Genomic DNA, 21,751 nt, shown 5'->3' with positions numbered 1-21,751 from the left:
ATTTCCTTCGTACCTTGAAACTAAAGAAAGAGGGACGTTGTTTCATCTGCGAGGAGCAGGGCCACACTAAGAATGATTGTCCTAAGCGCAAGAACCAGAAGCAAGCGCCGGGACCGAAGCTCCAACGGGTCCGCATACCAAAGCTAAGGGAGCTAATTAAGTTTCTTTTTTTTTTCAAGAAAGAGACTTCTATTAAGTAAGAGAAAAAACCCGCGAGAGCAAGCTCAAAGCGGAATACATCATGAAATCATGAGCATAAATAAAACCCCTTCAGAGTGAGGTGGAAAACAACCAAGGCTAAGGCTGAAAGTGCCACCTCAACCCTATAGTAGTCTCAGAGAAGAAAGAAGAATCCTTCCATTCCCTGAAGAAAGAAGCCCTCCTAGCTGAGGCTGCACGGGAGTCTCCCTGCATACTCGTCCATACGGCCATTAAAGTATGTACGGTGTCTGTCCAGATACTAGCCAATGTGTGCGAGGGATGAACCTGAGTACCCTCCAAAGTCTCTGTGCATCTGGCTCTCCAGATATGCCAGGATGCTATGCTCGCTAGAATCTCCCAAGAAGTATCCACAGAGGCATGTACAGCTGTAAAAGGAAGGTGTGGTACCACATCCAACGAACAGGACTCAATTTGATGACGTCGAACCGAAATGGCTAAAGAGAAGTCAAATCTCTCATAGAATACCTGAGGCCCTGTAAGAGAAAGCCAAGCCACTGAGCCCCATGTCATAAAGAATGGGGAGTGGGCAAAGTGACTGAAAATCTTGGCTACCCCCATCCAAATCATCCTCGCCTGTCTGCAATCCCATAAGCAATGCTGAATAGTCTCCAAAGCAGAGAGGCAACGAGCGCAAGTAGGGTCGGCTCCGAACTTGGATCTCCAAAGGTTCACTGCAATCCCGCCATGGATAGAGAGCCAAAAGAAGATAGTGATCTTTCTATTCCTGTGGGATTTCCAGAGTCTCCTCCAGAAGCACCTCTGTAGATCCACAATGATATCAAATGTCTCCCAATGAGGAACTCTAGAAGGTCTCCAACCTCTACTACTGAGCTGAAATCTCCTGGCATTATTGACCGTGTAACAAAAGAAGGGGATGCTCTTCTCTCGATGCCCTGCATCAATCCACTCCCACTCTCCGGGGTCCCACTGCAAATACCTGATGGGAACTCCCCCATAGAGCCAAAGCCTCTAAGACCCAGTGGAGAGTAGCCGGGAGTCTGGGTCTAGGAACCACTCTGAATCTGATCCCTGCACCAAAAGACCTACAACCCTGATAGGCTGAAAAGCAGACTCAAGCAAGATGTCCTCTGTGGACCTGAGCAATCTGCCACCATCCTGCACACTAAAAACTAAAGCATCCTCATGTGCATCTCGAAAGGCCAAAACCTGAAGCGGAACACCACCTCTTGTAAAAGTACCTGCCCAAGTGGAGCAAGTGAGTGGCATATCATCTGTGTCTACCCAAACCTCTGGAAGGGCTGCCTCAATCTACAAGATCCTCCTTGCACTCCCTCTGAGATGTCCTGTCAACCTTGATTTGGTCTCCTCTGGAAGCCTGCAGAAAGCTTTCCAAGACCCCATAGATGATGCAGGTCCCCTCTCCCACCTGAACCACTGCATGTAGAGTGAGGCACCCAGTGGTCTGCCATGATCATCTAAAATATTGTCATTCCACATGATGGGTTGCCTATCAATCTCTTCACAAGAGGAAGGAGGAATCCTCCAAAGAGTGCTCCTCAAACGGGCCCAAGCTTTCAGAATGGCAACCATGAGAGGGGACAAAGGTGATCTGAGGTGTGCTATGGTGAAGATCCACCTAATACTGCTCATCCAGTCTCTTCCTGAAGAAGGTGTGCACCTCTGTATGCTGCTAATAAGAAAGTCCTTCCACGGTTCCTGCCCTGGCATAAGTCTCCGCATCACCATCTTGCATAATAAAGCTCTGCACTGTAAATCTGGATCAATAATACTCCTAATCAAGTTTCGATGACAGGTATTTCTGTAAATGTCATTACTTGCCCACTTTCTTGTAATTGCACTTTTAATACTTTGTTATTTGGTTCCCATGATCTTTTCCGAGTTTATGGAGAAGTTAGGGACCAAAGAGTTCACATTCTTTTTGACCCGGGCAGCTCTCACAACTTTGTTGATTACAAACTTGTGCAGAAGATGGGGCTGTCCACGATACCTAGCGATCACACCTATGAGGTGCAGCTTTCAGCTGGGAAGCAGTTTTGGGATCGCAAGATTGAAGTGCTTTCTATCGGATTCAAGAATACACAGCGGCTCTTACGTGCTATGTCATGCACTTGGAGCATGTGGACTTGTTAATCGGAATAGAGTGGTTTAAAACCCACAATATTCGGATTGGATGGAAGGACCATACTCTTTCTTTTTTGGATAAGGATACCCAATTTTGTATTCAGTGTGATAATATTCCCTCTTCTTAAGGACCTATTGTATCTGCGATGCCACTTCGGAATATATTAAACACTTCTCATTATGATGTCTATCAGTGTGTTTCGATTCCGCTTTCTTCATTTGTTGTCTCTGTAAATAACAAGAATGATTTAAGTGTGTTTGAACATCGAGAATTGAGAACGTTGTTAGATGATTTCATGGATGTATTCCCTACTCAACTGCCGGAAGGTTTACCTCCAGAACGGGCAGTAGACCATCGCATAGATTTAGTACCTGGGGCTCAACCTATTAGTGTTCCACCTTATAGGATGAGCCAGCTTGAGGAGGATGAGTTAGCTTCACAGCTACAGGATTATTTGAATATGGGCTATATTCGCCCAAGTAAATCACCTTGGGGAGCACCTGTCCTCTTAAGAAAGACGAACGATACTTCATGGAGAATGTGTATAGATTATAAACGATTGAATAAAGTGACAATTAAGAATCGATACCCTCTACCCCGTTCCGATGATCTAATAGACCGTTTAGCCGTAGCGAAGTATTTCACTAAGATTGATTTGCATACGGGTTATCACCAAATCCGTATCTATGCTAAACACATAGATAGAACCGCATTCCGAACTAGGTATGGCCACTACGAGTTTCTTGTATTACCTTTTGGTTTGACCAATGCTCCTGCCACCTTCCAGCAAATGATGAACGATTTGTTCCGAGATTTTCTGGGCAAATTTGTTGTAGTGTTCTTAGATGACATCTTGGTATATAGCCGAACGCTAGAGGATCACATAGGACACCTCCGGATTGTCTTAGTTATTCTAAGACAGCATAAGCTCTATGCCTGGTTTGCCTCGAACGCGCAAGGGTCATGACTCCATTTGGGTCATAGTCGACCGACTGACAAAAATGGCTAGATTCTTACCTACAAGAACAAAAGTATTTCCATGGATTTTATTACTGGTTTGCCTCGAACGCGCAAGGGTCATGACTCCATTTGGGTCATAGTCGACCGACTGACAAAAATGGCTAGATTCTTACCTACTAGAACAACTATTTCAGCTGTTCAGCTGGCTCACAAGTTTGTGGACCACTTGTTTAAGCTATATGGTTTGCCCTCTGATATTGTCAGTGACAGGGACTCAAATTTTACAAGTACCTTTTGGACACTTGTTTTTGAGAAGTTAGATACTACTCTAAGTATGAGTTCCTCAGATCATGCACAATCCGATGATAGTACCGAGAAGATCAACCAATTGGTTGAAGATATGCTTCGGGCATATGTTTCTAAGAGACAGTCTTCATGGAAAGATTATCTACCTATGATAGAATTTGCTTATAACAGTGCAAAGCATTCGAGTACTGGTTACAGTCCTTTTATGCTTATGTACGGGTTTCAACCTAATTCACCAGTTATGGCTGGGTTAAAGGGAATCCAAAATGATGCTGCAAAGACCTTCTTGCTAGACATGTAGGAAATGTTGCAGTTTGCCAAGGAGTCTATTAGAAGTGCCCAAGATCGGGACAGATTTTATGCTAATAGACATCGTTCACCTAGAGAGTTCTCTGAAGGAACGATGGTATATTTGCGAATCCCAAGGAGTCCAAGAGCCTAAGTACTAGTTTGGTTCCGAAGTTATCCCCCAGATACTGTGGTCCGTTCAAGGTTATTAAAAGAATTGGACCAATTGCATATAGACTAGAATTGCCTCCTGATGTTAAAATACATCCAGTATTTCATGTCAGTAGACTGAAAGAAGTATTGGGTGCAGATGATCAACTTGTTTCTCCTCAAGAAATAATAGAAGTTACAGATTTGACTTTTATTCCACACGAACCTGAGTGCATTCTTGAATTTCGTGAAAGACAGATTCGTAATAGAACTATCACGGAATACAAGATCACGTGGAAGGATCGTTTTGAGGAGGATGCAACATGGGAGACATTACAGAACCTCCAGAAGACATTCTCGGGTTTTTTAGCGAACTCAAGAGTGAGTTCTTAGAGGAGGGGAAGTATGTCATGTGCACGGATTGGTATTTGACGTGTACTGGGTACACAAGACTAGCTCAGGTAGCCTGGGGAGGCTTAGAGCTAGGCAGGCTTGATTCTCGGGTTGAGTGGCAAGGGTACAAAACACGGATTGGTATCCAACGTGTACTGGGTACACAAGTTGAGAGTTCGTGCCAGTAGCTCAGCTCGTGGCTCGGAGGGGACATCTCTTGATTCGGGATCACATCTCGTAGATGTCATGGTTGGGTGGTGAGCAGCTTGCTCAGTTTCCTCATGTCGGTGTGTTCTTGTGTTTGCTTGCAGATCAGAGGTTTCAGGAGTGCTGGGGACCCGTATGAGGTGGGCTCTTGGAACCGTGTCAAATGCCTTGCAGGGAGAGAGAGAGAGAGAGAGAGAGAGAGAGAGAGAGAGAGAGAGCTTGGGAGAGAGAGGCAGCACATAGGAGTAAGGAGGTGGAAGTAGATGCACATCAAAAAGTACACAAATAGTGGTGGATGGGGACTTACATAGTCCCTCCACATTTCCCACCTAAGAGGCCTCTAAAGGTCCTCTAAATTGCCCTATTGTCCCTTGTCCCCTTCACGTCCTCATGACAATATCATTGCAGGTTTTGCATCACATGCACCTGCACCCATCACTAAAGGTGGTGGTAATGCTCTTTTAGCACTATTGCTCCTTTCCCTCCAACTCAAGATCAGTCTAGATGGGATGGCAAAGAGTACAAGTTCATGCTGATAGCAACGTCTATGAAATCCCTTACATCAAATCTTGCAGAACAGCAAGGATGCTTGGGATAAATTTGTCTCTTTGTCAATGAAGCAAGAGTTGCATATTTGCTCTTCCAGACATCAGGAGTGGCCTCTGTGGGGCTGTTCTGAAATCCAAGGCATAACAAATGTGAATGCCTCCGGTGCCTGTTTCAGAATGGACTGACAAGAATTTACCCCACCAAATCCGATGAAAAGTGCTCTGATACCAATCTAGCTAAGCCAGCTAGCAGCCAGCCCTCATTCCACTAAAAAGGCTAACTCTAGAGTGTAGCAGCCATTAGAAATCTGACAGAACAGCAACTACACATGAATCAAAGTGCAAATCATTAGGAAGATACCTGGAAACCCGAGGTATCCAAAGCTTGTGACAAGCAACTGTTTAGGAAAGGGAATCCTAGTTCAGTTTCTTAGAGCGAATAGGCTCAGCTGTAATGACTGTACATTAAGTGGTATTCAAGTATGAGTACAAGGTACAGCAAGGCCCCCTTTTATAGGAATAGGCCTGGGAATATGCTTATAAGGATGCCACGTAGCAATCCTACTATTACAAAGCCATTTAAAGGCTGAAAACTACTAAGTGAATTGGCCTTTGTTACAGAAACACATGAACGACACAAGAATACGACTTGCCAAGGCACACCAAGCAACAAATGATATTAAAGAACAGTTGCTTCTTACTATTGTGCTGGAAAACAAAAACTCTGGCACCTGAACCGTGCGCTCCAGCGACAATTGACGAGTGATTAAGAGAATCACTAATTAAAAGGCCCCCCTGCACCAATATCAATCAATGTAACACATAATCATTTCAAGATCCAAATTTGAGCTTGTGCCAAAACGGGTAACAGGAAAACACTCAGGACAGGTTGAAGCAAAACAAAGCTAGGCCTCCTATAAGGATAAGCAACAACTAATTATGAAATAAGCTTAAGGCCATAATTTCCAGTAATTCTAGAATGTTAAGCAAAGCCGAAAACTTCATCATAATAAAATAATACATGTGACATGAAGATTTTAAGAAACAGACTTGGACTTCGCAGATGAAATTTAGAATTTGGACTTTGAAAAAATAAAAGAGAGGGACAGCTTGTGTCCCATTCTCATGAGATAACACAGGAAGAGTCCTTTTTTTGAGCTAGGCAAAGATCTAAGAGATTAAGGAGAGAGCTCTGATTGCATATGAGAACAAGAAGCCTAGGCACATGCTCCATCAAGGCTCTTACAAAAGTGTATGTGAAATGGCACATATAACTTAAAATTGCTCCCATAGCAGTGTGTATGTTTTAAGGTACACAAAAGATCAACTGACTAAGCACAGGGAACATTACAAAAGTACAATTCTCCACACCCAAAAAAGCTCCACTGCCAGAACATTTGAAAGCGATACATTCTTGAAACATTGAAATGGATTAGAATATGTGCAAGATTACCCTTCCTATCAAAGAAGGCAAAGTTGTTGAGTTGGTAGCAAAACCCATGCCGTAGACCACTGCTGCAGGTTTTCCAACAAATTTTGCTATCAACGCTTCAAGCTCCTCATGCAATATCGTGTTTCCTGTCACGTTTAAACCACATACACATGTGTTGAACATGGATCACACAGAGGTATTTTGACAGTAGCAGTGAATATCTGATATGACCACCATCCACTCGGCTGCTGCATGTGCTCTGAGAGAACGTTTGCAGTGATTGGATCACTCGCGGTGTGCAGTACTCATCAGAAGCAGCAAAACCAAGATAGTTGTACGAACCAAGATTCAAACATTTGCGTGTTCTTTCAGTTCGACTGCGTGGAACACACATTCCAGTTCATTAGCAAGTCACGCGTGGAAAAAGCATGATATGATCTAAAGAAAATCATTTTGATTTTGATTTCTCAACATATGAATTTAGCTGGAATTAACTCCACAGCACCAATAATGGTCATCCAAAACATTTATGTATATAAATTATAATATTTGATACATCCCAAATGAAAAGCATCACTTACATGAGAGTCTTGTTGTTGTCGTTCGAATAACGCTCTACCACATCAATCCATGCATCTGGTGGACTTGCAATGGGCCGATTAAAGCAATCCTACACACAGCAACAAAATGTAATCAAACGGAGAATACTGTATTCCCTGCTGCTAGCACATTGGCTTACAGACAACAAGTTTAACATAACTTTTGTTTGAAGATGGGGTGTAAAATGCAACATTCCCTCCCAGCAATTGAGTCATAATACTACACTCCACACAGAAATCAACCTGCAGGTGTTTGTAATGCCTTCATCAATCTGAGAGCCTTCAAGGCATAAAGAATCCTAACACGTGGCACCAACTGCTCAAGAAAAGCAATAGCATCGTAGAAAAAACAGGTGTTCGTTAATCGAGAAAAGACTGACGGACAACGGTACCCATTTCTAGATATATTCTAGAAATGCATAGCAGTCCTAAAATTACAAATAAACCAAAGTAGCACCCGACTTTAGTGTTTGACTCAGTCGGAGCTTCAGTAGAATAAGTCCAATCATACAAATTTAGATTTTTTGTTGTTCTAAAGATAAAAAATCTACAGAAAATAAAAGAGAAAATGAAGGAGAAGAAAAAAGAGGTAAACAAAAACTTTTATGAAAAACAAAGGGAAGACATACTTAGCAAGCAAAGCAACACTTATGTCATCATCAGTGCCCAAGCATAAGCAGCTATACTAGGTTTTTAAAGACCCGCGGAGTCTCTTGGGCAAACCCAGTGCTTAATAAAATATGTCAAATAAACAAAAGAGGATGAAAACAAGAAATAAAGAAGAAACGAAGCAGGTGACTAAGCAAAAATAAACAAGCAAGTCAAAAAACAAAAACTTCCAAAAAACTCTCTCTCTCTCTCTCTCTCTCTCTCTCTCTTATTTAAAACATAAAAAGCTAAATGGCCCTTTACACTTATGTATCGTTTCTACAAAGAGGCAAAAATACATTTCTAACTTAGAAAGCACAAGCATACTCAAACAAACTCTCTTTTGAAACTAAAAGAAAAACGGGCTATTCAGCTCCCCGCTTGCTATTAGTGCTAAATAAAAGATAAAAGTTTGCTAAAAAGACTGCACAATTAGTGCCCATGGGGTTCCTATAATTTGTTGAAACAAAGAATCACCTATTGTGATGTAAACATTATCTAAAAGAAAATCTATCAAAGAGTAAACATCTTCCACACTTACTACCTTTGTGTATCTTTTCTTTTTGAAACCTACGTCACGATCTTTATTTTTTAGCCACAAAAAGTCAAAGCATAAGGCTGTTTTCTCAACTTTTAGCACTTTGCATCTATCTCTATCAAATCTCAGCTTGAAAACTTCAGCCACTAGCTTTTTTATTCTAAACTTCAGGTCTTCCAGCTCGATCTTTGTATAAAGCGTGGTAAAATTAGCCTATTTGAGTACTTATGACTGCGGAGACCTAAACAAATGACATTTGAATTATGTTAAGCACCAAAGCGTACAACCAGGGTTCAGTCTTTGGATGTATCCCCTACTAGCCCGGCTGTTTCAACTTGGTGGTCCAATAAGCCAACGTGCTAGAAACACATATACTTGTTTCTTCAGGTGAAAGATCGTGAGACATCGGCAGGTGTCGCTGCTTCAAATTTGATAAAGTTTGTTTCCTCTCTCCAGTAATGCTATCTCGAATTGGAGCATTGATACATATCTGATAAGTTGTTTGTTAATGAGATCTATTGTCAGGCATCTAATGTAATTATGCTACAATGATTATAGCTTCATCCCACAAAGGATATTGCAAATGTCATACTCCTCCACCATGGCCCTACTTTCAAAATATATGTATATGTATATGTATATATATAGAAAGATAGATGTCTGTTTGTCTCTCCTCCCCCTTCTCTCTCTCTCTCTCTCTCTCTCTCTCTCTCTCTGCTCTATGCACTGCATGACCTAGTGATATGTGTGTGTGTGTGTGTGTGTGTGTGTGTGTGTGTGTGTGTGTGTGTGTGTGTGTGTATGTATGTATATGTATCTGCACTCGCCATGATGAATTGCATCCAATGGTTCAAATTTCTTGTGTTTAATCCAAGGTCCTCTATTCCTCCCATGGTATGTGAAAAAAGACAGGTGCTTCCATGATGCACCATGGAGTGTGTAAGAGTTAGTGCACACGTACGGCTGCCACGTCCTCTATGTGAGCTAGAGGCACTTAAGTAGAGTCCTAAATGGTAGAATCCTGTTCACCCGATTTATTGCCATGGATGCCTTGATGGGGTTTACCACCGGCTGCTGGTTTGTAGTACAAGTCAAGATCCTCCCCTCCGAATCCCCTCTCCACAAGTGATACTTGAACCACTATGTGCTGCTTCTAGTCAACTTCGAGTGCAGCATTGGTGTTGGAATTCATCTACATGTTTATCTATATGTATATGTATATATATAGAAAGATAGATATCTGTCTGTCTCTCCTCCACCTTCTCTCTCTCTCTCTCTCTCTATATATATATATATATATATATATATATAGAAAGATAGATGTATGTATGTCTCTCCCGCCCTTCTCTCTCAGTCTCTCAGACTCTCTCTCTCTCTATGCACTACCCTCATGGTGCCATGTGGTGCTCCTCCTCTCCTCTCTGTTGTCTCTGCTCTCTAACCTTGTCCTCCATCCTCCAGATCTCCTCTTATCTCCCTGAACCTCCTTCCTCCTCCCCTGAACCTCTAGAATTCTTCCCCAAAACTCTAGGCTCTACTCCACATGGAAGGCTTGGTATTAGTCTCCTTTATATATAGTAATATGTTTATGATTTTATAACTTTTCTATAAATTAATATAAGCTATATATATATACTCTCTCTCTCTCTCTAGGAACACGACGCATTTGATTTATGAATAAGGAAAAAGTGTACAAAAGAATATGATAGAATTGAAGGGAGGGATCCTAGCCAAAAGGATACGCAGGTGAGCAAGCCGACACAAAGGCAAGGATCGAGCCATTTGTGCTATAAAAAGAGTTGAACACTATAATTAGAAACTTTTCCTCAATTTTTATGCCAAATCAAGTTTCTTAAATGCTCGTACGTGTGGATGGAACTAGCAATTGTGACACACGCGTGATTTAATAACGTCTCAACATTTGTGCAATTAGAAGACATAAGAGCCGCATCCTCCCCAACAGATCCTTATCGAACCTTGCCACGTCCATCACTCCATGCACCTGATGCCCGCCACACCATGCCTGCAACCGGTTGGCCACACCATGCCACACTACGCCACACCCTTAAGTGTGCAATGGAGAATGCTACAGAAGGTTCCCCTCTCTCTCTTTCTCTCTCTCTATGATGACAATTGTGTGTACAAAAGAATGTGATTTAACACACCTCCAAATCACGTTCTTTTGTACACATTATTGTTTTGCTAAAAAAGTGATGAGAGTGATAGAGAGAGAGAGAGAGAGAGAGAGGGGGGGGGGGGGAGAGGGGTCATCTTCCATGAGGAGTCAAAATCAAAGAGGAGTGAGGGAAGGGAGGGGGATGGGTTTCTCACTCTCTCTCATGAGAGAGAGAGAGAGAGAAGAAGAAGAAGAAGAATATATTACCATCCTATGGGGGCTGAAATACCGACCCATGGGACCCATAAAAGTCACGATACAAGTGTCTCCTTCCTTTTATGGAAGAGAGAGAGAAAGAGAGAGAGAATCGACTTCAATCTTGCAGGTCTCTAGGTTGGAGGGAGTCTAATCATTGCGGGGTATTTATGAAATGTTGGACTCATCCCCTTCACACGTGCGGGTAATTATGAATGTTGATTCGGTGAAAAAATCAAGGGATGCCTTCTATTTACAACATTTATCACCTTTTATAGGGGCAACGGCTAAATCATCCCTGCGTGTCCTTTGTCCCAATCATACTCTTTGTGTCCCCTCTTCCCCATCAGCCTCTTTGGCTCAATCATCCCTTGTGTGTCCTTGGTATCTGCACACGCTTCCGTGCTATCTGGCCCCACTTGAAAGTTCTGTTTAGATAGGTACCTCACCTCTCTGACCCTCTATGTGTGTGTGTGTGTGTGTGTGTGTGTGAGAGAGAGAGAGAGAGAGAGAGAGAGAGAGGGGGGGGGGGGGGGGGAGGGGTATATGTCACATAGTTGAGGACACCCTTAGTGCAAAAATTGGCAACCGAAGCAGGTGTACAAAAGAATGTGATTTGGAGGGTTGGGCATTTTCGAACCCTCCAAATCGCATTCTTTTGTACATTTATTTATGGAGAGGGTTCTACACAAAAGTGTACAAAAGAATGCAATTTAGAGAGAGAGAGAGAGAGAGAGAGAGAGAGAGAGAGAGAGAGAGAAGGGGGGGGGTATACATCACATAGCTCAGGACACCCTTATTGCAAAAATTGGTGGGCCAAGAAGGTGTACAAAAGAATGCGATTTGGAGGGTTGGGCATTTTTCAACTCTCCAAATCACATTCTTTTGTACATTTATATCTGGTGAGGGTCTACATAAAAGTGTACAAAAGAATGCAATTTAGAGAGAGAGATAAAGAGAGAGAGAGAGAGAGAGAGAGAGATGGGGAGGGAGGGGGGGTATAACACATAGCTCAAGACACCCTTATTCAAAAATTGGTAGGCCAAGAAGGTGTACATAAGAATGCAATTTGGAGGGTTGGGTATTTTCCAACCCTCCAAATAACATTCTTTTGTACTTTATTTTTCCTGGTCAGGGTCTACATAAAAGTATACAAAAGAATGCAATTTAGAGAGAGAGAGAGAGAGAGAGAGAGAGAGAGAGAGAGTTGAGAGTGAGAGAGTAGAGAGTTGAGAGTGAGAGGGAGAGAGAACTGAGAGTGAGAGAGTGAGAGAAAGAGAACAGAGAGAGAGAGAGAGAGAGAGAGAGAGAGAGAGAGAGAGAGAGAGAGAGAGAGAGAGAGAGAGAGAATTAGGACTTATTTTTATGTTCTTCAATGTGCAGATTAGTATCACTTCCAATGGCAAGGATGAAGGCTACTGCTAGGAAGAAGGACAAGGGTCCACCCATAGCAAAATTGCTAGCATCAAAAGGACCAAATGCAAATCCAAGAAAAGGAAAGCAAATGCATCTTCTCTAACAAGCAAAAAAAAAGATTTACACAGAAGGTCAATGTACTAATGGAGATAAGAAGGGCTTAGAAAGCCATGGGAATGTGTATTCCCAAGGCTCCTTATCAAAGGCTAGTTAAGCAAGTTTGTGACGATATGAACTTTGGGGGCCTTGGATACTAGTGGCAAAAAATAGCCATTTGAGCATTGCAGGTGAGTGCTAAAGACTTTTTCATAGAGTTTTTCCAGGATACATTTCTTCTTGCAGCACAGGGTGACAATCATGGCAATGTATGTGACTACTTTAAAGATGGTGAGATGGAGATATGACAAACTCCTCTAGGCTTTAGATATGACAGACATCAAGATGAGAGACATTTTGTTGATACCACCTACACGAATGCCAAAACAAGATGTAGTAAAGATAGAGGAAGTGACTCATAGAAAAGGAACAAGAGCAAAAACAGCCTTTGAAGAATTGCAAATGTTGAAATTGAAGGACACTAGGCCTCTTTGTACGTCTTCCAACAATATAGATACTACAAAGCTAGAATTATAAGTTTTGTGGTGTCTAGATACACTAGGACCTACTATAGATATACATTTTGAGGATGCGGAGTCATTAAGAGAGTTTACCCAACATACGATTGTATGAAAGCAATAAAAAGTAGAGCATGAGAAGTCACCGACACAATCGTCCTTGCAGGACTCTCATAAGTTTTTATTTTTCTATATCACTTTAGACAACCAATTATTTTGAATACTATTCTGAACTACTCTGTTGATTTGCAACTTACTAAAAAAAAGTTACAAGAAGAGATTCAAGGTCTGGTAAATATCGTGGACCCAGCTATCTCCTTCAAGTTAAGGGATCTCAGGGAACCAGTGGACTAGCTTGCGAAGTGGTTCACATTTTGCAATTTTGAATTTGTGTGCCTTATTGTCATCCCTTACCATTCAAAGTAAGTTATTATTCAAGTACATTGCATAAGGAGCTAAATTGTACTTTTCAATCCACAAATTCTAATCTTTATAGGAATTGTCGAATGTAGACGACATTGGAGTTTAGCTACAATATATCTACTAACAAATCATGCTTCTGCTTCAATTCAGTTACACATACTCTTTGAGAGATTGATCTATAAGTGACCCTGCATTGCCCTAAAGAAGTATCTTAATTTTTTGAAATAACATAGGATATATTTTGTAGAAAGCTGTTGACATTGACATATGCAATCTATAATGCTTTGAAGAGACTAGTTTTTGCACTCGATCATTTCCCAACAAATACATCTAAGTTGGATGCAATTCAGTTGATGCACTTGAAGGTAAGACAGAAAATCCTTTGCCGTATCAATACTTTTTTAAAATTAATCTAAAGAGTTTTAAGCTTACAATCTACTAAATATAAACACCAAGTACATTATCGAGTCTTTTTTTTCCAGAGAATACACCGGCTCCCATAAGCACCATTGTTAATTGATTTAAAATTCATAAATAACATTAATCTTAACATTGTAACTTGAAACTAAATTTTTGTTTGTATTTGTGCCAATGACTGAGGATAGATATGATGATCAATATGTGTTCAACTTTAGAGCTAGCATGATCATAGATCTCCTTCGATATGCCTCCATTACACCACAAGCAAAAAGAGGGGAGGAAGGAAAGCTCTAAGAAATTAGATCGGGGACAAAGTTAAAAAATGATGGAAGACATCACTCAGGAGCAGGATGAGGATTCTCAGATCGGACCTAAGGACCCTGAGGCCCTACCTCAGAAGCCTCCACCATCCCCTGAACTTCCTTCTCTAACTATTGAGTTTGGACATGAGGACCCTCATCCAATCCCTCAAACTACTGAGCCTCGACCTGAGGATCTTGAGCCCCTTCCCCATCCAAATACTGAGCTTGGACCTGAGGATCTTGGGCCCCTTCACCATCCAAATATTGAGCTTGAAGCTAAGGATCCTAAGCCCCTTCCCCATCTATATACTGAGCCTGGACCTGAGAATCCTATAACTACTTGAGAGCATCCTATATGAGTTGAGGCAGATTGTACTCTCTTGCAAGTTTGTAATAGATAAAGACATCTTCTAAAATCCATATGTGTATGAGACTCTAGTTTGTGATACATAGAGCGAGAGAGAGAGAGAGAGAGAGAGAGAGAGAGAGAGAGAGAGAGAGAGTTGACTCATGAATATAGATGTATCTATGAAAAACTATTTATGACAAAGTGTATACAGTATGAGAGAAACTGAGTTTCCATTTTTGTTTATAACAAGATAGAGGAAGTGGTGGTGGATGAGAAAAAGGCACATGAGAAGCTTGTTGATCAAACTTCTTCATAGGATCATCTTAGAGCACTGGATGCCGACCCTTCACAACATCAACCATCACTTGAACAACAACCATTGCCTAAGAATCATCCATTTTATTTGACATTATAATGTGTACTTTGCATTCGTTGCCTCACATTTGTATACTATATAAAAAATCATTTTGTAACTATATGCTGTATTAATACAATATCTGTAATCATGAGTTATGAATTATCTCGATAATCCCATTTGGGATGTCTCTACACAGAATTGTCCTTTCCCTTCTTTGCAACACCTATAAACATGTAGTGTTAATCAATGGTGTCCGTTAAAAAGCAAAAACGTCTAGTCTTGCTCTTCTTTGTTCAATTACAAAGAAAAAACATTGAATTACATTAAACTTTTGGTTTACCTTCTTGTTATTTAGAATGAATGAGAATCCTTTAACAACACTGCCCTTTGTCTCCACCTGAACATCCTGGCATAATTGGGTGAGTGTGCAACATTGTCTGAGTGATATAATTTTCATTCTCGTTAATAGTAATATCAAGTGCTTCATTCTCAGGAGCAAAAGAGTTCAAATCTTGATACATTGGAACCAATTGGTTCCCAATCACTCTACTGCATCTATAGTAAAGGAGAATATGAAATTGTGAGTGGCAATCATGTACTTAAGTTTAATGGAGTTGTGCACAACCTCACAATATACTTGGTTGGATGTTATCATGTCCCAACCATAATCCAATAAGTCAAGAATTCTTTCAGCACCCTTTACATTATAAGTGAGCATAGTCTTTCAAATCTTGATAGAAAATTTATTGAATAGCCCTACAAATTACTGGCCAATCAATGGTATTCCATGCTGTGAGAGCTAGTTTCTTCAACACACCATGCGTGTTGGCTTTATGCAATAGTTGGCATAAATGATCGTAGAAAAATGCTCCTGAATGAGCTAATTGTGTTGCAGATCTACCTTGATATTGCAATTCTCCTATGGACCCGTGTAACACATCCATGAATTTAGGCCTAAAATGCATTGGTAGGCTGCCACTGCTCATAAGATGAAGGATATATATCTGAAAATAAAAATCAAACATTGAGGTTCAAGTATAAATCTTAAATTCTCTGATTATGAAATATGAATTCTCAATGAAGTCACTTAAAATTTGGTTGATGTTGTGGAAGATATTTAAATAATTCTCTCACAACACAAGCTCTCTATGCATGTATACATGTTGAACTAATATTTCCTTTATTGATTTCGTACTCTCCTTGGTTCTAAAATATTTCACCCTACCCTTCCAAGATGCCAAAAAGGGATTACTTGAACGTGGCTTCTTCCTTTTGCCTGGTTGCATGAGCACCCAACTTCCTTTTGATATAGTCAATATTTTCCAACAACCATCCACAGTGACCTTGTTGGCAACTTCGATAGAAGATATAGAGGAAAGAGGTCGACGATGGAGGGAGCTCACATCTATAGCTTTGTCCTCGAGAGTCTAATCAACATGAGATTTTGCACAAGAACGGTTATGATTATCGATGGATGCCATTGAAACTAGTATCCGAACTTATGCTCGAACACCTAAAAACTCAATGGACATGTCAAGGAGCACACATTATATTCTAGTATGCATCATTTTGATGTAAACACACCATCTCGCATAAGCACAGTCTTCTAATTGAAAACTTAAAGAATATTATCAAAGAGAGAGATTGACAAAGCAACAAAACTACTGGGTTGCCCTCCCCATGAAACACTTTCAGAAGTTATATTCTAGTGTATAACTTTTTCATAAACACACCATTTCGGAAAAGCACACTCTTATTCATCAAAATCTGAAAGAATATTATCCAACCTAAAACTTTAACTTTTGAAAAATCAAAGAGAGAGATTGACAAAGCAAAGAGCTTGCTCTTGTACCTTGCTCTTTGATATTATGATAAACACATCTTCTCATAGAGCGATGTCCCGTTTTACTGGTTTGTCATCCCCATGAAAAGCTTGCAAAAGTCAAAGAGCTCGCTCTTGTACCTTGCTCCTAGAGGTCCTTTGAGTTACTAATTTGCCATCACCACTGAAACTAGCAAAAGACAACCCAATCAACAGGTTGAAGGAACGCATATGAGGAAGCAACAGAGAGAGAGAGAGAGAGAGAGAGAGAGAGAGAGAGAGAGAGAGAGAGAGAGAGAGAGAGAGGGGGGGGGGGGGGCGTACTTTGGGAGGGGAGAGTAGTTTGGGAGGGAAAGCACATTTTAGTTGATGATATTTTTTGAATAAGACATTGTTAGAGATAGTAGAATCGTGTCAGTACCTTGAAAAAAAGAAGTTATTGTGATAGTTGTACATGCATAAAATATTATTTCTTGCTCTTACATTCCAGAAAATTTTCAAGTTTTTAAAATTACCCCATGTTACAGTGGCCCTATGGCCATTGGTTGAGAGCTATTTTTCATTTTGGCCAAAAGGCCCCAAAATGAGCTCTCTTTTTTCCTAATGCTATTGTCCAAAGTAGAACTGCAAGCTGCTCGGAACCCTGGTAAACTCAAGCTCTCGCCATGGAATCTTGCCCTGCTACTATAATGAGCTACTCCCAAGTGCTCCTCTCCCCAACTGGCATTTTTGCAAAAGAGGCTCCTCCCTGCTTATACTCCATGAACTAACAATCCATGAGTCCACCTCTGACAGGCAATCTATGAGGTGCCGCCAAAAGGTCAGATGATGTTGTCTGTGAGCGGGAGCATACACATTCAGAATACCACTCTCAACCTTGCCTACCTAAAGACTAATCCACATTGCATGACCCAGTGTGAGCTCTCTCCCTATGCAAATATCTCTGGGGCCATCGCATGGGATACCAATATGCACACCCCATTCACTCCTACCAACTATGCGGGACCAAACCTTTGGGCCCCTCCCCAGGAAGAGATGGTGACAACGTGTGATATCTCATGAGAACATGTGCTCCTAAATCAAAAGGGAGTCAACTACCCTACATACCAGAGCCCGTTGCAATTCTTGATGAAGAATTGGGTACTGCGGATGACTATGTGCATGGTCATGAAGCCCATCCATGTTCCAACTCACCACTATCAAGCTCATGGAGATGGGGCAGTGCAGTGAACAAGGCTCACCTATGCATAGGAGCTTGCTCAAGGAAACCAAAATTGCCAACATGCATGCGAAATCCTGAGGACTAAGCATCTCCACCCCCCTGTGGAGGTATAAGAGGAATAGGCTAAACCATGCGTGTCCATAGAGCCAGCCTACTATGGAGGAGAGGTCGGTGGGGTGGCTTTCGACTTGCCCTGTAGAATCGGGGAGGGTGCACGAGAAAGAGGCTCCAGGTGAGGCTGAATCTGGATGAGGAGGAGGAGGGGGGGCAGTTGGTGAGGGTAATCACTGTAGGAGGGGCAGATAGAGGAGACGGGAGCTGGAAAGGTGTGGAGGGGTACTGCGAGAAGGGGACAAGCTGATCTTGGAGGACTAGGGGTGAAGGGTCTGAGGGAGGCAAGGCTGGGTGGTATCTGTCTTGCTACTGAAGTCAAAGGACGCTATGGTGGGGGCATTTGAGACCCTTGAGACTCCTCCTTCGCAGTCGAGGGAGGATGAGTCCTCTTGTGTATGTTCTTGTTGTGATGGAAAATCTAGTGGACCTGAAGACTCACCTACGAAGGGGCCTAGAGAATATCCTGAGGTCGAAGGCCCCCTCTTCGGATCACATGGTATGCATGTTTGCAAGCCTCCAACCTGGTCTCCCTGTGACTCCACGGCCTCCTGTTCTCTCTTCTTACAATTGGTCTATCGTCGATGGTTCTTTCTAGTCCATTTACTCCGCTTCTTCTTCCTCACCTTGGTCCACCTTCCTTCGGAAGGCTCGACCCATGGAGTATGGGACAAACGACCACTAAGGTTGTTTGAGGTTGGCTAAACATCCAATTCCAACCCCTAGGTGCCGGGGGCTTGCTTTGGAGATCACCTTGACACCCAATGAGCCTTCAACACCTCCTTAGTCGAAGCCAGAATGCGAAGAGGATAGCCAACCTATTGGGCGAGCACCAAACAAGGAGTGAAGGTGGTCATCTATCAGTGCCCCCGCATAGAGCTGCAAATGAAACTGATGCCCTGCATGTATGGTGGGTAGGGCCTTAGCGGGCTTTGATCTTCTTTGCAGCGTGAGCAGGGCCTAGTTGGGATGCAGGGGGATCAGACGGGAACGAGGGCTAGAGGTGCCTAGAAGGTGTGATGGGGGGCACACCCTCCATGATTGGCCACTGTTACTTGTAGCTTGCATTACACCATGATTTCATCGCCCTAGAAGAAGGTACTGACCAAATCTGCATGCCTCCTTTGTATGCTCAATGTGAGCTCTTCTGTGCCAAGTGAGAACTCAACATGAGTCACCTATTAACCAGAGGTTAACAGTGTGGCTTTCACCCTTCTATTTAGATTATTCTTTGGCTCTAAATGGGAGCTAAAATTAACACTTCTAAGAAAAAAGCTATTGACTAAAGATAAGCTTCTATAGCAAAAGAGCTACCCTCAAGCTATCACATTTACATTTAAAACATTGTTGAATGCCTCCACTACTAGTCCTCACAATAGTTCCAAGGGTTGAGTAAGATTTTTTGAAGTTTGACTATACCTTACTAGCTAGAACATAGTCTTTGCTCAAGTGCCCCACTCCATGGTCTCTAAAAAAAAACTGGAAAGGCCTACGTAGGATTGTGATCGACAACTGTCTACATATGGGGACTTGAATAGTTGAAATTTTTTATTGGTATTCAGTATTTCTTATCGCATTAGTGAAGAAGTAACAGTTCAAGGACTTTATATGTATTGTCCTACATCATCCTTGGTGAAATAGAGTAATGATTATTGTTGTGGAGCTTCCATGATTTATTTAAGCATCTATTCTTATTCTTCCCCAATGATCTAAATATGATACAATTAACATGAAGCAGCGTTGAGTTGCTGCTACTACAAGGGCAAAACAAGAGGAGAGAGGGGGTGTTCATCAATAAGTAAAATACTCCTTGGGTTGCCTCCCTATATGGGCTTGGCATCCTAGAGTCATTTGAGTTTGAAATTGTAGTTATCCATCTAATGAGAAATTGCAATTTCTTTGATGAAACCCACCATGGGGGGGGGTCATGGTTGTCACAGCTCACATTGGGTTTTTTTAGTCCACTTATACAATATGCACCCTCTATAGAGGCAAAATAATTTAAATAATTACCTATCTTTGCAATGTCACTACATGTACTTGGCCATCTTCTCTCACTAAACAATGTAGTTCTCCCTAGGGGTTCCACCATCACAGGGGGCCGAAGAGAGAGAGAGAGAGAGAGAGAGAGAGAGAGAGAGAGAGAGAGAGAGAGATCATTAACCAATTCATTTAAGAACCACTCAATACCATGTGAATGGCTTGTTGCATGTGCAAAGCGCCAATATAAATGATTCAATTGTATCATACGACTTGTATAAAGAATATGGAAAGTGTTATAACCTCAACATTTTGTGCCATTTAGTAAATCCATCCTTTGAAGAATGATTGGAGCTATCAAGGGGGTGCATGCTAGAGATTTAAATTTTGGCATGTGTATCCTCATTCATTATAGCCAGAGATGGTGCATTCGGTAGCCTTTTTTTTTTTTTGATGGATCAATCTTGGGCAAATACTTCTCTTTTTCCTCATCTTCAAGCTAGCTCCTTATTTTCTTATCACCCATCAAATCCTTCCAAAAAAAACAAAACCACATGTTTGCTAGCTTATACAATCATAGGAAATGCGCTTTTAAAATGCTTTTGATATGAATTTAGAAGGAAAACAACATATGCCATTCACAAGTTTTTGGGCACAATCAATCCATTTCTCTGTCCACTTACTTAATAGGATGATCGGAAGCACTTCAATTGTGTTTGGCCTTCCAAAATTCTCATGAGGATGATAGGAGAGATTCTTACTGCTTATGTAGGCCCAACCACACCTTGGTTACAAATTTAAAGCCAACAAATATGGTACAAGACAAGATGTGTCATCTTCATCAACATCTTCATGAATCATCCTACTAAACATGTTTCTTACGTCATCTTAATTAGCATGCTCTTCCTTAAGTGCACATGTTTAGTTTTGAGTGAGTTGTGATTCATAGTATGATGGTATACTCGTAATAATATTCACACACACACACACACACACACACACAAATTAATCCAAAATTATATAGCTTTGAAAATACTTTTTCCTCCCAAAAAATTGGTTGGCCTATAAAGTCTAAAGGATAATACGAGGTACGTAGAAAATATTGGTGGACAAAGTTTAAAACTTTACTCATTTTTCATGAAGTTGTAATTTTCTGCATAAAGTCTAAAGGATAATACAAGCTTGCAAAAAATATGCATTTTATAAAATAATTAATAAAAATATTTTGAACATTTAATCATGACCGAATCGCTACTTAATGATTGCTCATCTCTTATATATTCGTGGGAATAAATTTAAATAATCAAGATTACATTTTTCCTCTACATTAGTGTTAAAGACTCTAGTGTACTCTATTGGCAAGTGCTTCATTTGTTTGCTCTTCTTAGTGCCACTCACAAGGATGCATTGGGCAACTCAAGAGACCAATCTAGAATTTCATCCTTCCCACTCACCAAGGAGGGCTCAATATCATTGATCCAAATATTTATTTCATGTAAGCCAAGATAATCGTGCATAGTCCTATTAAAAATTTGCCTTACCCAAAGATTTGATAAATTGATCTTTACTTTTTCAATTGTCAAGGGTTTGATGCTGGGAGGATTTTTTATTGCATGGCTTTCACTCTTGTAAGGCTCTTCAAGATTGGACACAGCACCTTCTCTAAATCCCCCTCTAGCTTAATATGGCATTTTCAGCCACCTTCATGGCTTTATGGTATTGGTTTCTTTCATACTTAATAGACTTATCTTTTTCATTTACAAAAACTCATGTACAAAAGATTGATTTGACAAGTTTTGGCAATTTAACATGATCACACTATATCTTTTTGTATTCATTCAGGTCATTGGAATTATTCTACTTTACAAGGCATCTATTTTAATTGCTCTAGTGTAGTTTCGTAAGGCGCCATTATACTCCATTTTTAAAACTATAGAAAAGTAGAAAATAGACTCTTAATTTCTTCCA

General features: G+C 41.1%; 1 long non-coding RNA gene across 1 annotated transcript; it reads right to left on the bottom strand.

The window, feature by feature from the left end:
• Positions 1-5,879: 5,879 nt before the first annotated feature.
• On the bottom strand, positions 5,880-7,530 carry LOC147891406 (uncharacterized). Its single transcript, XR_015542551.1, has 5 exons — positions 7,453-7,530; positions 7,192-7,280; positions 6,842-6,987; positions 6,632-6,756; positions 5,880-5,973 (listed from the first exon to the last, which is right to left on the bottom strand). It is a non-coding gene; the product is annotated as an uncharacterized LOC147891406 (long non-coding RNA).
• Between the last annotated feature and the right edge of the window lie 14,221 nt (positions 7,531-21,751).

The sequence above is a fragment of the Dipteris shenzhenensis genome, chromosome 18 (assembly GCF_047967505.1).
Source record: "Dipteris shenzhenensis isolate YYH24624 ecotype China chromosome 18, Dip_SZ_1.0, whole genome shotgun sequence".
Lineage (NCBI taxonomy): Eukaryota > Viridiplantae > Streptophyta > Polypodiopsida > Gleicheniales > Dipteridaceae > Dipteris > Dipteris shenzhenensis.
Note: the sequence above shows the minus strand (reverse complement) of the source record. Positions and strands in the feature narration are given on the sequence as shown.